Source organism: Hypanus sabinus, chromosome 6, assembly GCF_030144855.1.
Source record: "Hypanus sabinus isolate sHypSab1 chromosome 6, sHypSab1.hap1, whole genome shotgun sequence".
Classification (NCBI taxonomy): Eukaryota; Metazoa; Chordata; class Chondrichthyes; order Myliobatiformes; family Dasyatidae; genus Hypanus; species Hypanus sabinus.
In genome coordinates this window covers 38,605,839-38,618,566 of record NC_082711.1, presented here as the reverse complement: position 1 = coordinate 38,618,566, position 12,728 = coordinate 38,605,839, and the positions used below count along the sequence as shown (strand labels likewise).

Here is a 12,728-nt window from a genome sequence, read left to right as displayed (position 1 = left end):
TGTAAATGCACCTAAGCTAAGGTCACACCTCCTTAGTTTTGTTGCTTATTAGGAGAAAAAAAATAAATAGGTGGTTATTGAATTGAAGTCTGATATACGGTTCGCAATGTAAGATATTAAAGAAAGGGACACTGTAATCGTTAACTATTTAGATACTGACTTGAATGTATAACGGTAGTACTCTGTGAAAAGAAAAACTTGTGTATTGTGTTAGATTCAAAATTCCTGTAAGACTGTGTACCACTCCGTTTTAACCGCTGGTAAAAACGTTTTAAGAGGGGAGGTGTTATGATCCAAGCCCCCTCCTTTGTGAGAATCGCAAGAGCACCCGTTGGGGGGGAGGGGGGGGGGTCAGTAGACCCAGGAAGTGAGAGAGAGAGAGAGAGAGAGAAATGTGCCAAATTGCATGTCCCAACCGGGATACAGAATAAGACGACAGCGACTATTGTCTCATTGAGACCACGTGAAAAGCCCTCGGGCAAGGTGGGGTGGTTGAGAGACAGACTGCATCATCCCAACCTGATTGACACCTGCGACCCCGTGAGGAAGTATAAAGGAGAGTCTCAGGGGGACAGTCCCCTCAGACGCACCAAGAAGACACGAGAGAGTGATCCCGCAGCAGCGGGAAGCCATTCTGAAGGAAGCCACGTGCGTTAGATTCCAGGATTGGAATTTGTGGCTGGAATCACAGAAAACCGCTTTTAACTAACATCGGGGAGAGGAAACCAACGCTCCCCCGATTTCACGGAGGATTCATCAAGACTCGGCAAGTTCTTTCTCTTCTTCCCCAATCTCTCTCTCTCGGTTGCCCCACGTGAAACCCAGCGATTTTCAAAGGGCTGAGGCCTGCAGGCTTTCTGAGTGACTTTTATATTTCCTACGGACAATCTATTAACCCCTAGACAACAGCAGAGCTCACTTCTTAATGATGATTATTACTATACCCGCGCTTTAGATTGAGTGTTGACGATGTGCACTATCTGAATGTATGTATTAACCCTACTTTTGTGTCCCTTTATAAATAAAACGTTTGAAAATAGTGACATCAGACTTCAACGGACCTCTCTATCTTTGCTGGTAAGTTCTCCAGTTATGGGATTCATAACAGTAGATTCTCACTTCTGTGTCCGGGTGATGTGGTCTATTCAGCATTAATTATGAGAGGCATAGATTGGGTAGATAGTCCCATCAGAGGGCCATCAAAAACAAGGGGGTAGAGGATTAAGGTAGGAGGAATGAGTTTTAAAGAACTTACAAGAGGAAATTTTATTTTTAAACACACAGCATGTTGATTCCAGGACATGCTTCTAAGAGGTGTTGGTGAAATCAAGTTCACAATTACTAAACATAGGGTGCATTTAGGAAGATAATTAAATAGGCAAAACACTAAAGAACATAGTCTTAACATGTACAAATGTGATTAATGTAGATGAGCAAAAAGTTCCATCTGGATGCAGTGGAATGGACGACCACTTTTAGTTCTGCATAACTTGAGTATAAATGTAATAATGATGCACTGAAGTACACCCATTTTACAAGGACTCACTTTGCTGACACTCAATGTAAATAGTATTTGCTCTCATTCAGTATTGCTTCTAAACCCTCAAATAAATAGTTTTAGGTTTTCAATCCAATGGATCTACTAATTCATGAGAATTTATATAGAACTGTACAATTTTATTTCCTTCATGGAATGTTACTCAAGAAATTGAAATCATACAGGACTTTTTAAAAACACTTCACCTATTTTCAGAATCACGCTTTTCAATATGATCATTATGTATTAAACTTTTCAACTCTCTCAGAGCTCAATATTTGTACGTGGAAAAAAATTCCCTTTGCTAACACATCATCAAGGCCTACAAGTAACCTTTAATACTGCCCGACCATATTCTAGATATTTCTTACTTTTTCCTTCCAACACAGGATGCAGTCATTCAACACAGCAAGGTGAAGTCAGCTGTTGAAACAATCTAATCAAATCTGTTACCCCACTTACTTCACTGTAACCAATTCTCTCATACATGCCAGTTGACATTCCCAACCACCAATTTTCCTACTATCCAGCTTCACCACAGATGATTTACAGCTCTTGATTACCCAAACAGCAAACACACCATTTCGGATGTGGAAGAAAGTCGGAAGAATATGCATTTTGGATGAAGAAGAAATGCAGACAATCACTGGAAGAACATGCAGATTTCATGCAGATAGTACCAACATATCAGGGTAGTGGAACCAGGCCACTTTAAAGGGAATGAGTGAACTGCTTCCATTCATTTGTTAAGTTACTGTACTTACCACAGCAAATTCTTCTGCATCCCTCACCTACATCACTCAACCTTCATTTGTACGGAAGTGCAAGACTAGTTTGTGCAATTCATTCTTATTCATTTGTCCTCTAGATCCTGATTTTCTTTCAATGAGTTTGCACTGTCCACTCAAAGCTTCTCAGAGTGCAAAACTCGCAACTAAATGCAATTTCAAAGATTCACCTGATAAGGCTCTACAAGCTGACACTAACCTTCTTTGCTCCTGAATTCCAAAACCCTTGAAATAAGGTACAAAGGATCCTTTTGGAATACTTTGTATAATTAGGTATTAAGACACACAAATATCTTTGCTTTTCTCAAGGTGACAGACCCTCACCATTGGATGAATCTCTAATTTGCCTTTCTTGAATCTAAAATGGACAACTTTACTGTTCCTCCATTAAACCAAAATGTTAGAAGCCTGGGCTCGCTACGAATTTGCTCTTGTCCCTCAACAAATCCTTACTCCCTCTTAGACTACTTTAAATGCCAGTTGATGTCATCTACTAACTTATAATTCAGTAGAAATATTAATCTTGTTGCTACAGTGGTATTGCATCACAAAATTGGTACAAAATATACAAATCCTTAGTTCCCGTAGAAAAGTGGAAATCATTTAGTAAAAAAAAGCAGCTGAAAAACTATGAACAGCTGTCACCAAAGGCGCTTTAAGGAACAGGACAGAAGGCTATGGGGAGAAACCCAAATATGATTGAATAAGGCTTCAGCTCCTTTAGGGATTATAAACCTTACAGGTAAAATGCTGCAACCATGGGAAAAGTAGATGGAAAATGAGATAAAAAAATGAGACTACAGATAAGCAATGGGTATAACTGTAAAAAGAATGCAAGACCTGTAATAAATACACAATGGATTCCAGTTAATTGGGCCATTGGTTAATCAAGGCAACTGCTTATTTGGGACAACTTTTAAAGAACAAAAACAAATCTGGAAAATAGTGAGGGATTCCCTTCATTTATTTGAGATACGATGCTGTTTAATTGAGACAGGAGATTTGCAAAGTGTTTCTGACTAGTGTCAGTCACATGCACTGATGTGACCATCAGACACTACTCTGTGCTCAGAGCAAAGAATTTTTCAATAGTGTTAGTTGTACATGCTTCTGTTCAGAAAGCAGTGACTGACAGTTGACAAAAATAAGCAGTAAGGTGATTCAGAACTGCTTTGCTCACTGTGATTTTACACTTTCAAGCTCGGAGACACCAGAAACGCCCAGGAGTGAAAATGCAATGATTTCAGTACATCATCAAATTCGGAACTATGGAGAAGTTGAAGGTAAGAGGAACCATCTTGAATGTTACAACGAACATGAGGATTTGGTGGATGCAATGCTTGAAAACATTGTATGAAGGCAGCCCATTATTGGCAGTACGTGCCTGTGTTATCTTTATTCATTCACAGTCAATCAAACGAACACAGCAGCGTACACTAGATGAATTCCTCCATTGATAACTATGAACTAATGGCTTCTGTAGTACTACTGATGGTGTTTTAGTTTGTAATATATTTCATTTAAAAATACTAGTTGTTACTCAGTTTAATACACCTTTGTCTTTTTTTAATATACATTTTAACTATTTCCATGAAACCTTTGACTAACTGGGGGCATCGGCTTAATTGGGCCAAAATGCACTGGTCAAGATGTGTCCCAATTAACCAGAATCCACTGTATATACTTCCTTTGAAAATAATTTGAGGAAAGTAGACTGATTTTATGAAGTCAAATATATTACTTGGATAAGTAAAAATGCTGCTGATGTTGTAATAATAAAGGAATAGAGGAACTTTAATATCAAAGATGAGCCAAAAATTGATGAAGTAAATGGAAAATGAGGTTCAGAACAACAGAAGATATAACCGATTGTAAAAGCTCTATAGTTTACAAAACAAGATTCTACTAAGAAAATGTAAATCACTGAAAAGCAAAGACAAGCAAAATTATTAGAGGAGAAAAGAAATGCCAGAGACATTCGTCAAATATTTCTTCACAGTTAGAGATACAATAAACATTCCTGAAATAGTAGGTAATCAAGTGAAAAGTAGGAAAGATGAACCTGAAGAAATTAGTTGATGAAGAAATTGGACTGATTAATGGGAACGGAAGCCCATGTCTCTAGTAAAGTTCACTATATTGGTAGCACACAACTGCAGATAGGGACAGATGGACACTTCTGTGGGCCACTCACATGTTTCTAACTTCCTGAGGTGCTATTGTCGCTGACATCACACTGCCTCAACACTGGATATTTCCTTGGACCACACTCGTGACTGTGTGGTCAGTCACAATTCAAATGCCATCTATAAATGTGCCAATAACTGCAATGATATTGGCAGAAACTCAGATAGTGACAAGGAGGCATGGAGGAGCAAAACAGGTGGGCTGGTTGAGTGGAGTCACAACAACAAACTCACACTCAGCATCAGCAATTCCCAGGAATTGATTTTGGACTTCGGGAAGGGGAAGTGTGAGAATACACACCAATTCATCGAGAAGTCAGCAGTGGAAACAGAGAGCAGCTTCAAATTGCTCGACATCAATATCTTAAGACTATCTATCCTGAGCCCAACATATTAATGCAATCATGAAGAAGGCACATGTATGGCTATACTTCATTTGGAGCTGGAGAAGATTTGGTATGTCACCGAAGACTCTAGGGAATTTCTACAGATATTCTTTAGAGAACATTCTGACTGGCTGCATCACCGTCTGGTATGGAGGCTCCAATGTGTAGGATTGAAAGATCAGGATCCAGTCAGCTCCATCACAGGAACAAGCCTCCCTACCATTCAGGACATGCCCTCTTCTCATTGGTACCATCAAGGAGGTGGTACAGGAGCCTGAAGATGCACAGTCAATGCTTTCAGGAACAGCATCTTCCCTTCCGCCATCAGGTTTCAGTGTTCATAGTCCATGAACACTACCTCACTGTGCCTCTTTTTTAACTGTAACTTATGGTGAATTTTATGTCTCACACTATACTGCAGTAACAAAACAACAAATCTGACAACCAATCAGTGCAATAAACATTCTGAATCAGATTAACGGCATTACATGAAATTATTTTAATGAATTGATTTTTAACTACCTAGTTTGTGTTTTGATTTTTTTTACCTTTTATAATTTTGAAATGAGTGATTAATTTTCAGACTTTAAGATCTACAGTGTTTATAAATATCTTATGTTTCAGCCAGTAAGCCAAGGGTTATGGCTTAACTATCAAAGGTTTTCTGGAATTTGCTGCTTACACAGACATCCGACCATTCCGGGAGTCTCCCGCATATTGATAGTGGTTCCCTGACGCCCGCAAATTATATACAATATCTGGGAAATCGATTTTTTTTTAGAGGGAGTGGGAGAGGGGGAGGGAGAGGAAGAGGAAGAGCGAGAGTGAGAGGGAGCACCCTGATTGGTCTCTCTACATGCTAAGTAGACCTATCAGTTTTCTCTGTGGGCGGGCTTTACAGTTGACCTCAAAAATAATGACAGTGTTGCTCGCTGCACCGTTTGCCACAGTGACTGTTCTGTTGCCCATAGTGGATTAAAATGTAAAAGACATGTTGAGGTGAGTTTAACAGGTGTCATTCGTTCCTTAGCATAGCCAATGTTATTTAAACTAGCTGGCTTGCTGCTGAGGAACTACTCTATTGATGTCCTATGTGATGAGGCCGAACTCCCTGTAGACTTGCTTAAAGTTGTAATAGAACTTTAAAAAAGACTCCATGATAATATAAGTACATATTTTAATATCACATTTTCTGCATATTCACAACTTGGTTTACAGATTAGACAAAATCACTAAACAAAGTATTACATACAACCTTGGAGGTCGACCGGGGGATGGGGGGATATGGGGGTGCTACCTCCTGAAATGAGTTTTTGCAGGGTGGGATGTCTGGCTTACAAGACAGCCCTGCTCAACAGTGAGCCTTATCAATTAGCAACTCAGTTGAGCAGGTTGGGGGTGGAGACCTATATTGATGCATTTTGAAAGAGGAGATTGCAAAATATGCAATTTCACTCAATAAAAATGGATGGAGTAGCAAAATGAAAAAGACCAAAATAGAAAGCGGAGAAAATTAAACAACTAACAGGCACATGGTGAAAAAAAACGATTATCTCACTGGAGACTCAAGAGATTGCAGATGCCAGAAATCAGCTACAACATACAAAGGAGCTGTGGAACTCAGCAGGTCAGGCAACACTTTCAGAGGGAAATCAACTTTGATATTTCAGGTTTGGAATCTTCTTCAAGACCTTTTAAAGAACAAGAGTTAAAGGACTAAATGGCCGCCTTTATGCTATTACATTCCAGGGTCCGGGCTTTACAAGTGCAACTGTTGGTATTTGATGTCATTTCTGCATTAAAACAATAATTTCCTATGCCTGTAAATGCATAGTTTATTGCAAAGTTGCACTCACAATACACTTCTTATTGTACATTTTTGGCTTCAGCATCATCTCCAATAAAATGAACAGTGATAGAACGTGAACTTGAATATCATTGCGTATTATTTCCACTGCAAAGCCCAAATAACTTTTTAAGTTTTATTCAGTGATACTGTGCCGAACAAATTCTCCAATACTGAGATATTAATTTTACATATGAAGGATGCCATGTCTTCAAAATACCATCTAAAAATTCAAAGATTTTCAGAATTATAATTTTCAAGTTCACTCAGATATTCCAGTAACAACTTCAATCCCATGTTGAGCTCTGATTTCAGGAAATGAATCACGAAGTAGTGCAATTCATACATATTGCTTCTGTCTGAGAATCCTACAATTCTTTAAACTTATTAGCTGCTCAGTGTGCATGATGGTTTCAGTCCTGCTGTTTTTCAGGTGGATTCTCAACACAGATTCATTCAAGATTGTTTCATGACATTTCCAGTAAAGAGGAACAAAATAATTGTTATTCCGGCTTCTATGCAGCACACACAAAAAAAACCAGTAAGATAAAGAACACAGAAGAATATAAAAAAAACGACGTTAAGTATAAATACATAAGATAGCTTATATACATAGATATCAGGTACAGGAGTGTCTGTAAATCATGAGTCCGTAGTGACTGTGAAAATAGGAAATCAACTGTCTGAATCTGTTCCAATTACAAGATCGTCTTCCACAGTCGGACTTGTGATCTGACATTGGATGAAGCAGGAAAAAGCCTGCAGCAGCATATTCTTAATCCAATCAAAGGCATTATTTAAATCAGCCGAGGATTCGCCAAATTATTTTCATGTAAGGAAATGGAATTGACAGTACAAATGTTAAGTGACTGAGAATAGGAGTGAAAAGGATACAGTGCGGATTGTCAAAGAAAATCTACATAAATGTTACATTGAAAAGTTAGATCAAATTAATGACCGGTCATTCATGTCACTGCTCCTTATGGGTCCCTTATGTATGCAAATAAGCCATCTCATTTGCCTGTTTAATACCAATTATGTGTAGTGTAGATTATGTCAATGGCCAGGTCACAAAGACTTGAACATTATGATGAACTATTCTACTTTATTTGACAGAAATACCATTTTCAATTAAAATAATAACCGGACACACAACTAAATGTTAAAACTATTTAAATCTTTGGTAGAAAATTTGAGAGCGCAAAGAGCACGTTAAGTTTCACAAGCTGAAAGGAATCCAAGAGGTTCACTCAAACTCTTCTTGTTCAAGGTTATTTCATGCCATTTCCAGCAGGCAAGTGTAAGGAGAATGAAACAACTGTTACTCTGGATCCAATGCCTCATAAAAAATACAGTAAGATAAAGAACACAATAATAATAATAAATCAATAAATATAAATATGTATGATAGCTTGATACATAGATTGATTGCACATCCATGAAATGATGCTGGGCACAGGAGTGACTGTACAGGTGATTTACAGGAAATAATAAAGTAGTGGTGGTTGGGGGTGTGGACGTATGGGTTAATAGGCGGAGTTATTGATCAGCCTTACTGTTTGGAGAAAGTAACTGTTTCTGAGTTTGGTAGCCCTGGGTTGAGTGCTACATAGCCTCCTCCCAGATGGGAGAGGGTGAAATCCTTCATGACGTTATTGGCCTTTTCCCAGCACATTTCTGAATATATGTCCTTGATGGTGGGTGGGCTGGTGCTGGTGATGCTTTGGGCAGTTTTGACTACCGGTTGTCAAGATTTCCCGTCTGCCACTGTGAAGTTTGCACATGACACAGTGATGCAGTTTGTCAGGATGCTCTCTACTGCATACCTGTAGAATGACATGAGTATCAAGGTGCACTCTTCAGCCTCATCAGAAAGTACTAGTGTTGAGCTTTCCTGATTGTGTAGGATGCAGTCTGGGACCATGAGAGCTTGTGCAAGTGAGTTTCAAACTGCTCACTGTTTCTGTTGGTTAGGAAGTCCAACACCTGGTTGCACGCTGGTGTACTTAGACTTAAGCAACTGTCGTATATTCATTTTCAAGGAAGCAAAGTTGTCTTAATTGGTTGTACAAAATGACAACAACTTAACTGCAGCCCATCTCAAAAATATTCCAATTTTAAAAAATTATACGTGGTCAGTAAAAAATGAAAACAATAAGATTTGTTTCAATCATATTTATATTAAAATTTACTGGGGAGATAAATGATTTGCACTTAAAGAGAAGCTATAACTGTCAAAATTCTGAAATGTGTGTATAACCAGCTGGCAGCATGTAGCACGACTTAACATTCCACTTCATCTGATACACTAACTTAATTTTTTCCAAAATGTTTTCTCTCAAAGGTATGAAAAAGATAGCATTTTGTATGATTAATCACAATCATGAAATCTTCAGACATTTCATATCAAGAGTTATACTCCACGAAATTTGACAGATTGAAAGGAGACTGAATAATTGAAATAAAATGTGGCCCAAATAACCTTTTTTTAAAAGAAAGGCCACATTGCAATGCAGCACATGTAGATTCTAAGTATGTGCCCCTCTAGATAGGTGAGAAGATAACGTCAATATTTATTTTATTTACCTGATGTATGTATGAAGTACAATAAAGTACATTGCTTCATTTGCCAGTTTTTTAAAAAAAATCTCAGCACTGTTAAAAACAGAATGTTCAGAACTGTCAGCCACCAAGATGAAAATGTTTTATCCTGATAGGCACAATGCAAACTGACAAAGCTATTTCACAAAGGGGCTATTCTTTTCAGAAAAACACGCCTATTCTAAAAGACGGACCGCTACACAGGAATGACTTTAAAATCATGTCTTGAACAGTTACTGACAAGTATGCTGCAACACATGCTGATGGAGAATTAAAGGCAGGGTCTCAGGAAATGTATTTGACATGGCACCCTTTATGAAAATTAACCATATTGTTTTAACTCATCTTTCTCTCCAGTAACCAGAGAATTTAGTTTAAAAAAAAGAACACAGATACCTGAAGGAAGAAGGAACAAAGTGTTGTCAGGCTGACCAGCCCAGTGCCATGTTAACATCATTTATGTTACAAGGTTGCTGGGAAATGCTCAGCTCTGCAGACAGCTTGGAGACAACAGACCCCCATGATGCATGGAATGCCAATTACTGTTCTGGAGGAAAACTTCTGTATTACATGATTAAAAAACTGCCAGAAAATGTAGTTTTTTTCTTTAAAAAAAAGACAAATATTCAAAAATCACAACTTTTAACTTGCATTCAATTCTAAAATATTTTTACCCAGATTAAACATTTAAGCAAATTGTCTATATTGTATGTGCAAGGTTTTTCACAAAAAGGAAATCCCAAAGGCTTTAAGGTTTTTGAACTACCAGATTTACCACAGTGACGATATTCTCTGCTGGACTGCCTCTATTCTGGTAATTGTTGTGCTCCTATGTTGTCAGTTTTCTGCCCTTGTGCCAGAGAATTTTAACTCAACAGTGAGCTGGCATTGATCTATTCCTGCTGGTTTTCTCTCTGCTCAGTAGTCTCTTATGTTTGGCAGTTCTTTTGCTTTCCACTTGTTTCCTGTGGCTGCTGACATTTTTCATAGCTCAAGAGTTCCTCCGTCATCTTTGGCTGCATGAATCTGAACCAATTCTTAAAGCCACAATGCCACTCATAATTTTGTGTTATCCCTTCACACTACACTGCAGTTCCAATCATCTGCTCATTCATCTGTATGGCGGCCGTGGGCAAACCTACTGCCAGACAATTGCACTAAATTGCACTTGTGCAAGCTGTAAAATAACCACTTATGCGGGACCACTCCTCAATGTTCTGAAAACCCAACAATGGTTTCTACTAACACGCCATACCCGAAGTAGCACACAACTTCCAAAGCAGTATTTGAAGTATGGTCTAATTTCAAAGTTTGCTCTATGCAGTCTTCGGGCCAATTTACCTTAAAATTCACATTTCATTTTTCCAATACCATTCACTTTTTCTCCTGTATAAACAGTAAGGGCAACCCTTCCCTGACCCAGTGTCACCAGATTTGCCAGTGGAATCCAAGCTTCCATTCTGTGCAACAAGTTACAAACATAGCTCAATGATAAAAAGGCTTTTCTCTGATCACATTTTTTCAATTGCTCATCCTTCTTATTTCAGTAACCTTTCAAATTCTCAACCACAAACAAATAATTCTCTCACACACAACATAAAGCAATATTTTTAGGTTCCTATCTATTTTATAGCTGGCCACTGATCTTCAGAATTAGTTGGTGACCTTAACCTTTGGTACCAATGTTCCTCACCCCCCCCCCCCATGTAAAGCAATTTCATTGCCAAAGATCATCACCCTCCACATCGACTTAACTTTCTCTCGTCTGAAGGGAAACAGATGGTTTAGCTCTTTGGGATAATAATCGCCCAAATGCATGGTCTTGATCTGAAACTCCAATAGGTCCTTCCTCCCCACAGATGCTACTCAACCCATTAGTTCCCTCCTTCAGTTTCTACTTTATTTCAAATCAGTCTCTTCTCCTTTCTGCCAAAAACTTTAACTAATCCAGGATCAGCATGGAATGCCATAAGCAGCTTCTTATGTTCACTACAAACTTGCTTGTTCTGTGCCATTGAATTAGTCTAAGTAGTTGAGTGGACTTATATCACTTGAGATAGAGATTCAACTATACACAGGCTTCTAACTCACCTCTTTTCTTAAATTCATCCCTCTAACCACCTTGCAGAACTTTGCAAGGTTTCCCTATCCACACTCCAGTGCTGGAATCCCCATCTTTCTTTCACTTTTCTCCTCGAGTCCTAACTATGCAATCTTATTCAAGACACCCATCCCTTTAACTGATTATTAACCCTTCACCTCTTTTACGAAACTGATAACGCTCAACCACAGAAATGACTACCCACACCCTCTGGACCACAAAGCTGATGCTTTATTCTAACCTTTTTTTTCATAATTCTTAAATACGTGTGCAATCTTTCTCAGTCAAATTAAAGTTAGACCCTTTTTACTCTCAGGCACATGCCAAGATCCAATACCACTGTTTCTGATAACAAGTAAACTGTCCTTGTCAAAGTTGAGAAAAGATACTATTATGTCATAATCCATTGCTGTTGTTTGACATTGCTTTGAGCAAAATCACTGTCTCAGTTAATATTCCTGCATTCCATTTTGTATATTACAGCATGACTTCTATCAGTTCTTCCGTCATAAAGCACTTTCAGACTTCATGGAGTCATTAAATGTATTCTACAAATATAAATCCCTTCTTATATAAGTCAAGTCCTGTCTATTTTTCTCACAACAATTCGATTTATTTCAATTAGGTTTCCATCTGATTATGAATGGAAACTGCCTTGAACAAGGTCAGGACATTGACAGTCCCTGGGACCTTGGCACTGTCAGCTTTCTCGGCTTCTTTGCAATCTTTGACATGGCTGTCTTCTAAGTCTTTCCTCAAATGTTCAGCACAAAGAGAAACTTCTCACTTATGTTTGTTGAATCGTAGCCTGAGCTTTCCATTTGTGCATTTTCCATTTCTATTCCCTTAAGACCTATCATTTGCTCTCTCCTTCTTCAACACAGTTACTTTCTACATCATCATGTAAGTAGTCCAGATAGTATCTCTATCCATACATATCCTGAGTGCAAGTCTCCATCTTACAGAATCCATCCATACTTCCTCACTTGACACATTTATTGAAACACAATTTTCCCCAGGTAAGCATTAGAAATACAGAAAATTCTACATTTTGGCCTCCGCCATACATTCCATATCTTTATTTATTAATTCCATTCCCTTTCCTTTCTCCTGCTACATTGTTAATACATTTGGGTAATTTACATTCATATTTTGAAGGTTCTTTTCCAACCAATATCAGTCTAGCAAATATATATATTAATACCATGTCCAGTGCACTATCCATAGAGCATTTATTCTATCTTGGCCAGCACATACTATCCTTCTGCCAACAAAACTAAAAC

At 38.3% G+C, this 12,728-nt stretch overlaps 1 protein-coding gene across 5 annotated transcripts in view; it reads right to left on the bottom strand.

Annotated features, from left to right (window-relative positions):
* The window catches only part of pard3aa (par-3 family cell polarity regulator alpha, a), an 850,778-nt gene that overhangs the window by 477,698 nt on the left and 360,352 nt on the right, over window positions 1–12,728 (bottom strand). The window lies entirely within an intron of this gene.